This window comes from Lepisosteus platostomus, chromosome 27, assembly GCF_059453375.1.
Source record: "Lepisosteus platostomus isolate fLepPlt1 chromosome 27, fLepPlt1.hap1, whole genome shotgun sequence".
Lineage (NCBI taxonomy): Eukaryota > Metazoa > Chordata > Actinopteri > Semionotiformes > Lepisosteidae > Lepisosteus > Lepisosteus platostomus.
The window spans coordinates 7,555,955-7,571,384 of record NC_142637.1 but is presented as its reverse complement, the minus strand read 5'-3'; the positions used below and the strand labels follow the sequence as shown (position 1 = coordinate 7,571,384).

The 15,430-nt window shown below is 52.2% G+C and overlaps 1 long non-coding RNA gene across 3 annotated transcripts in view; it reads left to right on the top strand.

The window, feature by feature from the left end:
- The window catches only part of LOC148639217 (uncharacterized), a 48,914-nt gene that overhangs the window by 11,257 nt on the left and 22,227 nt on the right, over positions 1 to 15,430 (top strand). Inside the window, exons 1-2 of one of the 3 annotated variants that reach the window (XR_015930774.1) lie at positions 2,101 to 8,259; positions 8,831 to 8,890. The exons of 1 other annotated variant lie outside the window; for it this stretch is intronic. This is a non-coding gene — a long non-coding RNA (uncharacterized LOC148639217). Of the gene's footprint in view, positions 1 to 2,100; positions 8,891 to 15,430 lie in introns of those variants that run through there. One more of the 3 variants, XR_015930773.1, reaches the window with a different exon arrangement.

Genomic DNA, 15,430 nt, shown 5'->3' with positions numbered 1-15,430 from the left:
GTGTTTAAAAGGAGAGAACAAAAGACGTCTGTTTATTTGTAGGATACCCCCCCCACACACACACATACATACACACCTCCAACACCATTTTCTCGGTCCGGGTGTCTCTTGGGTCGCCCAGCTGAGCTCTGGGGGAGTTGTGCGGGGGGGGTCTGGTGATCCCGCGTGCCTGCAGTGTTCCTGCTTTTCCTCCGTGCAGGAAGAGGAGGGGGGTAGATCGTGCCTGCACGCGCTTAACTGCAGTGCACCAACAAACAAGCCTCGTGTTAGTGCCTGCCAGAGAGCCGCTTATTAACACGCAGGCTGCCTACCAATTACTGGCTGCGGGGCCAGTCAAAATAAAAAAAAAAACCCTCTTCCCCACTCCGCCGCCCCCCGTGCGCGTCTGATCTCGCGGTTTTGTGTATCCGAAGCCGTCGTTATCCGGAGAAGATGCATTTGCGGATCTGTCCTGCCTCAAAGCACGCGGGATAATCGGATGCGGTTTTTGGGAAAAGGGCCAAGGGTGTTGGGTGGGGAGGTGGGGGGGTTCAAAGGCGATTCGTCCTGCACAAGCTCCTGCAAGAGTCCTCAGCATCGTCTGCCGGGGGAATTCTCAAGAATTCAGGTAACGCGACACCCCTAGGACGAGAAGGCACAGGTGCGTCTCTGCAAAGTGTTTGGGGGTTGTTGCGCCTGAACTGGGCGCCACAGACGCTCATCTCCTGTGTTTTTAATGAAACGATGCGTTTCTTGTTTCTCCAGAAGCCAGGCTCTTGGCGGCTCTTTCTCCTCACGAAGTTGTCCGTCCTGATTGACCAAAGGACCGCTGATATGTCATTCTTTTGACGTTCCAGAGCACTTTTTGCGAGCGGGGGTTTCCCCAAAATTCCAAAAACGGAGTCGAGCCTGGGTTGAAGAGTGCGCCCTGCAGCTGCTGCTCGCTGAGGGAGAGGACAGGCCCCCACCAAGAGCGGGCAGGCCTTTCAGCGCCGCGTTTCAGGATTCGGGATTTTCCAGTTTTGATACGGTATGACTGTGTCAGTATGACTTGATCTTGTGCCTAAGTCGTAGATTTGGGGATGTCTTGGGAGCGAGAGGGTGGAGTAGCCTGGGTTTACCAACGGTTATTCGTAGCTGCTTGCACGAGGCCTGGCACGAGGTTACAGCCACGTGTGGGCAAGGGTCAGAGGTCGCCGTGAGAGGGCCTCACCTGCTCCCAGCTTGTGCCTCATTTCCGCTGGGCATTTGCACTGGGCTTTCACAGTGCAGGTCTAAAAATGGAGCAATACCTCAAAAACTGGGAGAAAAAGAGTGAGGTTCATCCAGCATCAAAATCTGTGAGAACACCAGGACATGCTACCTTAAAAAGGGAGGATCCTGGGAATGTTGTGGCTGTTGGTTAGCTTCATCCAGCAGATGTGTAGTCATATATACCAGTTTCCCGTTTTTAAACAAAAATCACAAGGGAACCTAACATGTATAGCCTAGTGGGATAAATACCAAACTCCTTAATAAGCAAACCTCCTGGGAGACACGTGCGAGGCACACTAGCGTCGGCGCTGCAGCAGATCTGTGAATCACACTTTCCCTGCGTCGGGCCTCCCAGCGCCCCCCCCCCCACCGTGACCCGAGCCCCTGTGTTTACAACCCGGAGCGTAGGTTAGCGCTGTGGGCGGGGGCAGGCAGGCAGGCAGGCAGGCAGGCAGGCGGGCCTGTTTCCCATTTCTCGTCTGCTGGGGAAATCGCACCTCCTATCTGCCGTGAACGTCAGGCCCTATTTACAAGGACCCACCGAGAGCCGGGCTGGTCACGTCTGGGCGTGAGGACCTGAGGCCCAGCTGAGCTCCCCTTCCAGGCACAACGCACGAGGGAGTGGGGTACGTTGACTGCCCTGCTGTGTTTTACTTTTAATAATAATAATGATAATTGCTTACTCTTATATAGCACTTTTCTGGACACTCCACTCAAAGAGCTTTACAGGTCATGGGGATCCCCTCCAGCACCACCAGTGTGCAGCCCCACTTGGATGATGCACCAGTCCATTCCCCACACACCAGCTCTCAGTGGGGAGGAGAGCAGAGTGATGAAGCCAGTTCAGAGATGGGGATTATTAGGAGGCCATGATGGGTAAAGGCCAGGGGGAAATTTGGTCAGGACACTGGGGTAACACCCCTACACTTTTCAAGAAATGCCCTGAGATTTTTAATAACTACAGACAGTCAGGACCTGTTTACAGTATAGTGTCCCCCGTCACTATACTGAGGCATTAGGACCCACATGGACCGCAGGGTGAGCGCCCCCTGCTGGCCCCACTAACACCTCTTCCCAGGAGTCTCCCCTCCAGGTACTGGCCAGGCTCACACCTGCTGGGCTCCAGTGGGGCTGCCAGCTGGGAGCTGCAGGGTGAGATGGCTGCTGGTCTACTTTTGAAAGTAAAACACGGTGTTCGTGAGCCTGCTGGGTGGGCGTGCAAAGCTACCGTAGGGGAAGAGCAGCAGCAAGGTGCTGTTTTCAGCTGTCGGTGTCCAGATTTTACATTTCAGTGCATCGGCGCTGAAAGTTTCAGCGTTCGCTTCCTTTTTCCATTTGAGATGCTTGCACGCCCCATCCCTGCCTCTCGGCACGCTGAGGAGCAAGCAGCAGGTGATGAGCGGTTTGGCAACACCCAAACACTCTGGCTCTCTGAATACTCGCCGTGTGTGCGCGCGGTCCGCACCTAGTCGTCCGTCTACCTTTCTGTCCAGAGCGTCGTCCCAGTTTTGCACCCTGTGCTTCCCAGATAGAATCTGGCAGCCCTTCCCAGGAATAAGCGGCAATCTGGAAGGGTTTACAAGCACATGGTCGTCGTTAAGGAAGGCAAAAAACAAAATCGCTAGTTATCGCCTCGAGTTTCCCCGATGAGCTGCAGCCAAATCTCTGTCGCACTTCTGTTCAGACGGTTCCTTTCTTCATGGAGTTGGGAAAAAAAAAACACCGTTGGGAAACTTAGCAGTCACTTTTAAGAAAGGGCATCAAAAACGCCTGGCTTTGGCAACAGTTTTGGACTCGTTGCCTAAAGCACTGAGAAATCACCCAGTGTTAAACATGTGATACAAGAACTTGAATGAAGGTGCTAATACCTTGTAGTGCCCATGGGTGACACATATTGGTGTTGTGTACATGGATGAGCAAAAGGGAGTCTGTTTGGTCCACCTTGACTTGTTTGCATTAGCGAGCTGGCCTCTCAAGCCCTCCTCAGTCCCCTCGGCACTCCCCCTCCACCCTGCTCTCCTGCTGGAGATGAAAAGGAAGCAGGCTTACCCTGGGGCTTGACCTCTGACCCCAGCCCTATAATCTATGGCCCAGGCAGTGAAGCATGGTGTTGTTTGAACAAGACTTTGGTGGGGAAGGGGGCGGGGGGGGGGGGGTCGGAGACTCTGGGATGGAGGGGGATGGGGAATTAGGGGTTGATAGTGTAGGCTGGGGTGACTCAGACTTTGTGGGCTTTCACGGAAGTCTGCGTCTACAAACACCTGGACAGTGGGAACGTGTGTCTATATATTTTTCTGGTGGTGGTTTCAAGTCTACAAAGGCTACAGAGTTCATGATGGGGAGGAGATACCCGAGAACTGGTATTAAATGAGGTATTAACAAATACATTTAGGATAAATTAAGGCAAAATACTCCTCTGTGCCTGTAAGTGGCAGGTTTCATGCAGTTGCTTATCTTTACAGAGGGGTGGTGCTGTTAGCAGTGGCTCAGGTCTGACCTCTGCCCTCAGGGCTCCTGGCTCCTGGGCTGTTACACCACTGAACCCCTCTCTTCTCTCCCTCCCTGTGTTTATATCTCTCATCTGTGGTTCTCTTCGCCTCGCCTGCACCAGAGCTACCAAATTCAGTAAAATCATCTCTGAAAACGGAGCAAAAGTCATTCTGAACGCCGAATTCTGCCCTTTTGCCTTGGGAACTTTTGATAATCCAGGTACCACCACGGATGTCTTTCGGGGAACGTATTCGCAAGGCCTGTGAGATGAAAGTTGTAGAAACCCCTCCAGTCAAATATTTCAGTACTGCGCGTCTCATTCTAAATATGTGGGATAGGTATAGGTGATTTTCCAAAAAAATAAAACCAGTTAAAAAATATACTTAACGAATGGAAATAAATTCCAGACTGCACCTGTGCATCTCATTTTCATCTAGCAACCTCCTGTTAATGGCTCATTTGATCATGGGGAGAAAAAAAACCCAACAGGAGGCTGATTTTTGTCTGTTAATGGACCACAGCAGCCAAAAAAAAAAAGAATAAAGAAACAGATCAATAAATAACCCGAAAGTGCGGGGGACAGTCGTTCCTTTTATAATCCCATTCAAAACTCGCTTTAATGAGCACTATTTTTACTTAAAAGGATTTGTTCTCCCCCCCACACACACACACTTACAAAAAAATTGCTAATTATCATTATTATTAGGCCTGGTATAATTCCCTCCTCCTTTGAATTCTGAATGGTGTGTGTTGGGGGGGATTTTTAAAAAAAACGTTTTTGTCTTTCTTCACAAACCCCCCCTCGCCACCCCGCCACGTCCGTTATTTTTAAATTCAAATCGCCGGTGTGAAAAGAGGCGGCTCGGGCTCGGGCCCGGGCCCGGGCTCGCGTTCTCTCTCTCGGCTCGGCCGCCGGTGTCAAGTACCTGGAGCCCGCGGGCAGCGTGAGTGACGTCGCCTAGCAACGCCGAGGGGAAGCGAGGGAGCCGCGCGGAATGAAAGGGCTCCTTCTGAAAGCGCGGCGCTCATTCACGCCTTTGTTTGGACAGCTATTTTAAGCCCTGCAACATTTTTTCCTCTTTTTTTTTCTAAACAGCGACTCCTTTATTTTTAGAGCTCCACAATCCTCATTCCTCCTCCCCCCCCCCCTTTTTTTGTCCATTCTAACCCTCTTCTAACTGTTCTATCCTTTGTCGCGGCTTTCGCTGGGTGTAAATTAGGATTTTGGGGGGTGGGGGTGTTGTCTTGTTCGGTTTGAATGGGGTGTGTGTGTGTGTTTGTGGGGGGGCGGGTTAAAAGCTCCAGGTATAATTTATTCGTAGGAAACAAATGACCTCTACTATATAGCTGTGTATACTGGTATCGGTGTATTCTGAATGTTTTAACCAGTTGCAGGTGAGGTAACAGCTACAGACCAGGAAAAAAAAATCTGCCTGGGCTGTTTTGCGGACTTGAAGCTTCGCTTCAAATGGAATCGGTTTGAACCGATTTCCGTTACCGCAGGGTCCGCTGTAACAGGGGTTTTATGGGATGGCCTTTACGGGTGGGAGCGAAATGCTTCACTGGAATGAACGTGGGGCAGGAGCGCGTCCCTACAGTGTGGCCTGCTGGGATAGGACAGGCCTCGGCCAACCAGGGCCCCGACCTCTCTCTGTGCTGCAGGGACACCTGCGGACTCGAACCCCGGTCCTCCAGTTGGCGTGAGCTCTCTCGGAGGTCGCCAAGTGCAGACGCCCTGACCGGCCCCGGGCAGGTTGGGAGTGTTGGGCTGGCTGGGTGGGGGTTTCTTCTCCCCTGTCTCGTCGAGGTTCAAGAGTCGTCCCGCGCTTGTCCAGGATGGTGGTGTGTCCCGGCGGCGCCGAACCTCCTCCTGTATGGGGCTGCTTGCCGGGGACGCGCTCGAAGGCGAGCAGTTCTTGGGGAGTCGGCCCCCCCCCACTTCCACGGGCTCCTCCATCTGAGGTCGCGGGGGTCCGGAGCCCAGTGAAAAACGCCAACGTCGAGCGAGTGCAGCCCAAGGCAGTTGGCGGTACTGATGGTTTTTAAAAATAATTTCCTGCATCTTGCCATTGGGGCTTCAACACCGGGACAGCCCACGATGCCCAACTCCTCCCATTTGATTTACATACATCCGCTGATTGACAGCACCATCCATACCTTACTAATCAAAGACACAAGGAGCAGATTACCCAGAACCCTTCAGATCCTTGAGGGCAAGGTTAAGGGTGCCCGCTCTCGCCCTAGAACAGCCCCAGGAAGCAGCTGTAGTTGCTGGATGGGTGGAAAGTCAGCTAGAGAACCAGTCAGATACTCGAACCACCTTCGAAAGCTGACATCTCCAAACCCTGGTCTCTGACCCCCCCCCAGAGGTTTGTCCTCTGCATAGGGGCCTCCCTCACTCTGGGGAAAAATAGGTCGTTCAAGAAGACAGAACCCAAAACGCGACGTTTCGTTAATAAAGAACCTGCTGAGAGGGCAAACAAGCGCTCAGCCCCTCACACACCCCTGTTCCCATGAAGTTCTCTGCTGCTGCTTCTTCAGAACCTCTTCCACACGAGGATGGGAGAGTAACACTAAGAGACGTGGGAGGGGGTAACTCCAGAGGAGCCAAGGGTGGGGGGGAATATTTGTGGTGCATCGGCGTGCGCGTGTGCGCGTGTGCTCGCGTGCATGGCCGTGCTTTTGCACGTTCGGTTTTGTCCTCGTCCGGTTTAAAAAAAAAAAAATCTCGAGCCTGAATACCGACAGCACCAGCCAGGAAAACAGGCCCATGTGACAGTAGACGCGCACATGTGAACGCAGTTGGGAATGCAGGGTGTACGTACCCCCTGACCCTCCGCCTTCTGCTCCGACCAACTGCTCCGAGTGGCTCTTGAACCCAGAGAAATACAGACGCCGGGCAGAGGTGTGTGCTCGTTCGACCTCAGTCTTCCTCTGCCCTCCCCCCCCCCCCCCCCCCACCCGTGCTCTCGCGCTAAGCTAAGCACGCTCGTGTTTTCTCTGCCTTTCCTTTCTCGTGCGCACAACATGCTCGCTCGCACGCTCATGTGGACACCTCCCTCCCCTCGAAGCGTCCAAAATAAAAGCAGCTAAAAACAACAGTGCTCGTTGTGTAGGCGTTCTGTGCGTAGGTCAGGTTATGAGGTTGCCCTGGCAACCTATTTCAAGCCTCAGTTCGCAGTGCTTTTACAGGACCTGAGCACGAACGAGAGAATGTCAGCCCGGCCTGGGCTTTACACACCTGACACCCCCTCAGTGCCACCGCAGGCGTTAGTACGAGACTAAGTTAAAGGCCAGATTTGCTGAGGTTTTCTGGACTGTGCACGGTGTGTTAGACCAGTTTGTCTTCTGTTTTTTTTTTGTACAAGATTTTTTTTAATGCTCTTCAAATCTGAAATGGGACAGGCAAAAGAGTCTGATCTCCGAGTGGGAGCCCTCGTTTCATTGCAGGGTGATCCGAGATGAACTGGACTGCATATTTGCCATCCGCCGTTGCCCCTGTATTTAAAACAATAAACGAACACAGTGAGACACTTAAATAACTCGGTAGCATTTCTTGTTTCTCATGTTGCAGGATCAAAAGCTTAAGTACTGAACCACAAAAGCTGTTTGGTGTTGTGAACTTGGTTCCTGATAAGATATTGGTCAGAGAGGTAGGAATACACCACAACTTGTCCTGGCTTATTGCCTGAAGGGGACTTGAAGTTTGTGAAATCTCAGAAGAGAAAGGTAGGTAGTCTTTTTTGTACTGTGTCCACTGTCATGCTGTGGTCCACTCTATTCTGTAAATGTTTACAAGGTGGGATCGTGCCACTCTTGGCAGCTGAGCAAGTTGTAGAGAAGAAAATGGGGTGACGTTCTGGTGGTTGTTTTCACCTACAAGCTCCAGGCACACTTGTTTATTTATAAGTAAAGCTAGCACTCATTTTGTGTTCTATGTTCAATTTTTGAAGGGAAAAGAAAAATTATTACGTGGTACCATATCCAACAATAAGAAATGTGAACGATCATCATGGCACGAAAAACTCCAAATCGCACTTTTTTTCGTGACTTTAATATTCGACACTCCCTCCAGACTCAGCTATTGGTGTCCTGCTGAAGTTAACTCCAAGTGTTTGAGGTGTCTTTTGTTGTTTTTAATCAGCCGATGGGCTGGTTAGTTTGGAAACCCTGTCACAGCGTAATGGCTGTTGAGGACTGGGACCCCTGTAGGAGAGGCTCTGAAGAAAGCTGCCGTTTTCGTTCTTGTGTCTTCGGGGGATTTTGCTTAGAGCCGCTGTGCGCTCGCAGAGTGAAGCTGCAAATAGACCACAGTGAAATGCAAGCACTTTTCAGGCACTGTGACCACAGTACCCTGCTCTTCCAGCTATTTTAGTCAATGCCTTTGTACACACTACAAAATAAGCCTCCAGATCTGGTTAATTCTTATCATATAGCCAGCAGCCATATCACCCTGCAGCTCACCACTGACAGCCCCACTGAAGCTCAGCAGGTGTAAGCCTGGTCAGTACCTGGATGGGAGACTCCTGGGAAGAGGTAATAATAATAATTATCATAATTGCTTACACTTATATAGCGCTTTTCTGGACACTCCACTCCAAGCACTTTACAGGTAATGGGGATCCCCTCCACCACCTCCACCAGGTGTTAGTGGGGCCTGTAGGGGGCGCTCACCCTGCCGTCTGTGTGGATCCTAATGCCCTAGTATAGTGACCGGGACACTAGACTGTATAAAAGCCGCCGAACTTTGGATGAGCCAAAAAAACGAGATCCTCGTTCTCTGTGGTCATTACAGATTCCAGGGTGTTTCTCAAAAAGAGTAGGGGTGTTCTGGCCAAATTTCCCCCTGACCTTTACCCATCATGGCCTCCTAATAATCCCCATCTCTGAACTGGCTTCATCACTCTGCTCTCCTCCCCACTGAGAGCTGGTGTGTGGGGAGCGGACTGGTGCATCATCCAGGTGGGGCTGCACACTGGTGATGGTGGAGGGGATCCCCATGACCTGTACAGCGCTTTGAGAGGAGTGTCCAGAAAAGCGCTATATAAGTGTGAGGATTTATCATTATTTGGTTCCCTGGATGTGTACATAGCTCTTGCCCCTCCAGTGACCCAGGGAGGGAGCAGCAACCAGCAGGAGGACTGTTGGCAGAGGAGGTTCCTGCTGGGTGAGTGGTACCGCTGGGCCGGGCCGGGCCGGGCCACAGTGTCGAGGGGAGAGGAGAGCAGCAGAGGGAGGGAGTGCTGGGTATCCCTCAGGATACCAGTCATCCTGGTTCCTCACTTTTCTCCCCCTGCCCTCTGGTCAGCGTTATAATCAGCCGATGATTATAACAACATCAGGAGCATAAAGACACGAACTTCCAGATTCAGAGACAGTTTCTTCCTTCAAGCAGTCAGATTACTGACCTCTACCCCTACCACTGACTCATACTGATATGTGTTTTAAGTTGTGCGTTATTTAACTTGTTGCTGCTGCTGCTGCTGTTCTGTGTTTGTGTTTTTGGTGTTTCCTTAATGTCTTTGTGTGGAAGCAGACGTGCAAATCCGCTTTTCGCTGCACTGGTGCACATGACAAATAAACTGAACTGAACTTTCCAGATTTAAAAGCTGTACACAGGTGCCAAGAAAAGGGGGGTATTTTTTTTGTGGCTGCGGGGCCAAAATAAAAAATCCGTCCTCGTTAAAAAAGGAGGACTTTGGCGCTCAGGAAAAGGGAGCGCTGATGTGTTGGCCCTCTTGAAACATCCATAAACGCTGTGCTGCACTGGAACGTTTGGGAAGAAAGGAGCGCGAGGAGGAATTGTCTGCAGCTCCTTTGGCAGCCGGAGGGGTTGGTTGGGCTGCAGAAATTCTTCAGAGGTGACGCAGAGAGGAGGCCTAGCCAGCAAAGGCTCCTAGCGATCTCCCCCACAACCCCTCCATCCCCAAACAAACAGCCCCCCCCCTCCTCCTCTCCCCCATACCGCCTGCAGCCTGTGCCGACTTAACAACTCCTGGTGCTCCGGCTCCGATGCCCAAAGGGCCCTGCTGGCCTCAGAACGTCTCTGTGCTCCCAGCTCTGCGGGTGGTTTTCACCCTGGGAAAACACAAACTTCAATCGGGAAACTTTCTATCCTCCCAAGCAGCCCCCCTGTAGGCATGGGAGGGGACAAAAAAGTTCCCATTCTTGGCCTGTGGGGTCACATTACATGTCGTTACATGTCTTCTGAGGACGTGGGGGGGGGGGGAAGGGGATAAAAAAACAAACTTCTACCCCTGCAGTTTTGGGGGGAGTTCAGAGGTCTTCGGCAACTCACCTGGGCAACTGGCCGGCGGCGATTTTGAGTCCCAGGACTTGTCCAGGTGTTTCTAGTAATGTTAGTCTGCTGGTAATTCTGGTTTCTTAAAAAAAAAAAAGACTTTTTTGCAACGAATCCGGGACTCAAGCCCAACAACTAGACCAGCGAAAGGGGGCTTGAACAGTTTTGGCTTGGCGTTTATTTAGCTGACCACAAAATTAGGGGTTGGACTGTCCACAATGTGGAGGTGTAGTACAGAGCCCTAACCGCATGGCCACTCGTTTCTATAGTAGTATCTCTAACATTGTCACACTGGGATGATAAGCAGCAAGTGAGCCTTAAAGAAAACTAAAAAAATCTTTAACTCCAGAAACCTGCATTGCACCGAACAGCAGTATCTCAAGTTCTCTAGTTAGCAATGTCAGCAAATAGTCAGCATCTGCTGCTCACTGGAGCCCAGCAGGTGTGAGCCTGGTCAGTAGCTGGATGGGAGACTCCTGGGAAAGCTGAGGCTGCTGCTGGAAGAGGAGTTAGTGAGGACAGCAGGGGACACTATACTGTAAACAGGCGCCGTCCTCCGGGTGAGACTTAAAACTGAGGTCCTGACTCTGTGGTCATAAAAATTCCAGGGTGTTTCTCAAAAATAGTAGGGGTGTAACCCCGGTGTCCTGGCCAAATTTCCCTTTGGCCCTTACCAGTCATGTCCTCCTAATAATCCCCATCTCTGAACTGGCTTCATCACTCTGCTCTCCTCCCCACTGAGAGCTGGTGTGTGGGGAGCGGACTGGCGCATCATCCAGGTGGGGCTGCACACTGGTGGTGCTGGAGGGGATTCCCATGACCTGTAAAGCCCTCTGAGTGGAGGGTCCAGAGTGGAGAGTTATTATTCTCTAGTTTCTCCTCCTTGCCGTTGGAATACGCCCCCCAGATGTTCACCCTCCACCCGAGCCTCCAGACCTTCCGGCCTCTTCTGTCTTTTGCTCTCCCTCTTGCCCAGCACCCCTTTCCCTCTCGGTCCAGCTCTCTTGTCCCCCCCGGAGAGAGGCTTCGCCACGAGGGGCTCCTGTCTTCCTGCACAGCTGCTCAGATCGGTGAGCCTCTGACACAGCTCCCTGCTCTTCCCTCTTCTCTCAGTAGGCGGAGGGTCCTGGCGGGCTGTGGGAAAAGCTCTCCTCATCTGGTCCAGCTCTGAAGCTGTTGGGAGCTGGAATGAACATGTCCGATGTTATCTCGTGAGCTAGCTCCCGGCCAAACAGACCTCAGCACTCCCGAAACAGCGATCACTTATCATTCGACCCCAGCTGCTGCCCCTGTCGCTCTGTAGTGTAGCGGAAGAGCACGCTCCTCGTTTTAAACAAGAACAAGACACGAGCTGCTCAGGCCTGTGAGCAGGAGGAACACTTGAGCTGAAACGCAAATGCAGGCAACGTCTGACCCTTTAAATCAGTGGTTTCTTAATGTGGGGGCGGGGGGGCACACGATCTTCTTTCTGGGGGTAGAAGGTAAATCGTAGAAAACACAAATTGAGCCCAGGCGCTCTGAGATCAACTGCGTTGTTTCATCAAGCTAGGTGCTTAAGGTCAACAGGTGGGGAACCGCCGATTGAAATCAACAGGCCGTAAGGCGTTGTTTTGGTTTTTTCCACCAGCTCGCCTCAATAAGGGCAGCGTTATAGAGGTGGGAGGTCGGATTTAATATCCCAGCTGACTTTTCCGCGGCTGGCAAATCGTTTTCCACGACGGAGGGAGAGTTTTTCCGACGTGACCACACAGCAAAGCGTGCTCGCGTGCTCGTTCAGGGAGGGGAGGCGCTGAAGCGGAGGAAAATGAGCAAGGCTGCGCTACATGTGACGGGCGCGCGGGGGGGGTCTGCCTCCCCACGCAGGTCGGTTCAGGGTCAGGAATAGGCAGCCGTTATTTATCCTGGGAATGAGCTGCGGTTACATGGAAGGACAGCCTGCCACCGGCCCCCGGGCTGCAGACTTTTAACGCACTGGCTTCCTCACGCTGCAGAGCGCCCCCTGCTGTAGCGTGCCAGGGGGCCGTCTGCGCAGCTCCTCGTGGCTTCTGAACGCACACCAGGCGTTCGAAGGGGCGCCTGCGTCCTCGCTGTGCGCACAGGGCAGGTCCTCCCGGGACACTCGAGCGACTGAGATCTGCGAGAGGTGAGAGTCGGCTCAGATGCGCCGGCCCTCCGAGATAAGCCGGCCGGGCACAGAACTTGCAACTTTTTTTAAGTGCCCTCCAGCAGAGCAGCTTAAAAAAATGGGCATCTGCGATTGAGGTCTACCCTAGGAAGTTTAGGCTGGCTGGAAAGCGGATTTAAAAGTTTGATTTTAAATGTTAATAATAATAATTGCTTACACTTATATAGCGCTTTTCTAGACGCTCCACTCAAAGCGCTTTACAGGTAATGGGGATCCCCTCCACCACCACCAGTGTGCACCCCCACCTGGGTGATGCAACAGCAGCCAGAGTGCGCCAGTCTGCTCCCCACACACCAGCTATCACTAACAGAGGGATGGAGCCAGTTCAGAGATGGGGATTATTAGGAGGCCATGATTGGTAAGGGCCAGGGGGAAATTTGGCCAGGATGCCAGGGTAACACTCTTTTTGAGAGATGCCCTGGGATTTTTAATGATCACCGAGAGTCAGGACTCAGGTTTTACGTTTCATCTGAAGGACGGCGCCTTTTTTACAGTACAGTGTCCCCATCGCTATACTGGAGCATTAGGTCCCACAGGCTGCAGGGTGAGCGCCCCCTGCTGGTCCCACTAACACCTCTTCCAGCAGCAACCTCAGCTTTCCCAGGAGTCTCCCCTCCAGGTACTGGCCAGGCCCACACCTGCTGGGCTCCAGTGGGGCTGCCGGCTGGGAGCTGCAGGGTGATTTGGCTGCTGGCTTGCAGTGCTGTCAGAACAAACTCGTCTGTGGTTGTATTTTCTGTCTGGACAGTCTTCACCTCGCGTGCGCCACAGAATCTAAAATGTAACGGCCCCGTCTTCTCCTTTAATGACTCCAGGTTCCCCTCAGGCCGGCAGCGGCCGGTGGTGGTCACCTTGTGCGGCCGAGAGGGCTTTTCTGATGCGTCGCCAACGCCGGCCTTGAGATCAGTGGGCTGGTCCACAGGCTTCCCCCCTGGATAGCTTGATCTTTTCGGCCCGCTTCGGAAAAACACCCTTCCATGAATCCGCTGCTCGCTGGCGGAGGGGGCGGGGAGCAGACCTGTTCTGTGGTTTGAATTGTAAAAGAGGCCAGCTCTGTGCTTTTGCATGAAGGGGAGCTGGGTTCAGTGCTAAGCCCTTGATGTCTGGAGATTCCAGGACATCAAACTTACACTCCGGATGATTATCCACGGCTCCCGCCCCGCCCCCCCCGCTGTCGGCTCTCTCTGCGGCTCCGTCCGGTCATGTCCTGAAGGAGTCGAGTTTCTTGTTCCACAGACTGCAGCACCACTGACCTGCGGCCTGGGGTATCCCCTTCCCTTCCCCTGCAGCCTCCTGGCAGCTGTGTCAACACGGGCAGCCTCCCTCCCTTACACAAACAATGGGAAAGCCATTGTCCCTGCTCCCAGCACACCGCTCCCAGCCAAGACCGCCGCCGGCCTGCCCACCAGGCAGGGCTCCCCTCTGTGGCTCCTCGCTGGGCCGGAGAGCTCGCGCCACATCGGAGACGGCACCGCGGCCGCCCCCTCTTTCTCCCCCTGCCCGGCACCCCTGGGGCGCTTGGCATCGTGCCCTGCTGGGGATCGCGGTGTCGGCGAGGGGTGACTGTGTCCCGGGATTAGCTCGTCGCTGGTGGCTGTCGTCTTCGTAGACTGTGGAGGGGGGGCTCCGAAGCGCCCTGCTAGGTGGGATTTAGGGAATTGTGTGGCTGGGGGGGGGCGCAGGGCCAGCGACATGTCATGGTGCCCTCTGCTTAGAAGGAGATGGCTGGAGTAAGAATCCTGCGCTTCGTAGTCAGGAAAAAATAGAGGAATTAAGGGTGTATTGGAAGACTTTTTCCCTTTAGTTTCAACTTTTATTTTTTTAAAAATGTACATTTTTACCTCCGAGTTTCCCACTTGCATCGACGCATCGAAGCACAGAGGGCAAGAGCATAGAGATGCTTTCTGGTTTAATCACGGCACAGCACACATCTTGCAGGTAGAGATCACGCTGGCTTCGAAAGTGCTTCTGTAGCGGAGCTCCATCTAAAACGATCATAGGTAATAGATCTTCTTTTTTACTTCATAACCGAAGTAACGCCACTCACAGCAGCAGCCTCCAATCCCAGTACAGACCCCTCCCAGCCAAGCTCGGACTCTGAGATCAAGAAAATCAGAAAATGAGGCCGACTGGTGGGCATGCTGTGCACTAGTGACTAGCAAGTAGGATCTTCTTTTACAAATCCAGCTGAATAGGAAATGATTCTGAATGTAAAAATCTGAAAAGGGAAAGGAGAGAAACCACTCGTATTTTTTTTCTCTCCCAGTTCCAGGGTTAGAAAGTCTGTTCGAATAACGCCCCCCACCACCACCACCACCACCCCCACCCTTCCCCCTCCTCCATGAATGCAAATCTTCCTGGGCCTGTTCTTTTACTTGCTTCGGAAAGAAAGCAGATCTTTGCTGGATTTAAGCTGCTTCCCGCCTCACGCCTGAGCTTTCTCCAGGCTGGGCTGATGAAGAGAACAATCTGTTGATTTCGGACGGTGATGTGGCTTTCCCGCACCGGGAGAGGCAGAGCATCGGCGCAGGGCCTTGTCTTAATAAAATCGCCTGCTGTTTTGTTTACCCCCTTGAAACTCATTTTCATGTGTTTTGAATTCTGTTGAAGGGTGTATGCACGACTGTACTGACCACCTCCCCTTACTGGAACAGTAGCCACACCTGTCAGTTTCTTCTAACCTTTCAGCTAAACTAACCTGTTTCCCTCCCGGTAACGAAACCCTGAAGTGTCTTCGCTTCCTCGATACTGCAGTTTCACCGAATAAATGCTCTTTGTCTCTCTCTTTCCTCTTCAGAACAGTGGGACCTGTCTATACTTTGACAGAAAAGATCGGTTCATAGGCAAAAAAAACACCCTTTTTTTTTTGCTTCTTGCTGGTGTGCAATCTGTGTGTAATGGTTAAAAGTTGAACAGTTTTGAAGTGAGTTGTGCACTCTGTGGCATTTGGGATTAAGGTTACTTCATGCTGTATTCAGAACCTGTCTGAGTTTCCTGTGGTGTTAAGTCAACCAAGAGTCCAATTGATGGAATACCAGTCCATTCTAACACCTGAAATTTCTGCTTGCCGCCTGTTGTGGTTAAAACGCAAGCAAACAAGATTTTGAGGACATTTGTGTGCAAACTAACCTTTAGAAGACTTATTCTTGCCTGCACCAAAATCACTGGGCTGATGAAGATCTTTCTAGTTAAAGTATTTATGTTGATTCCTTTTTATTTGC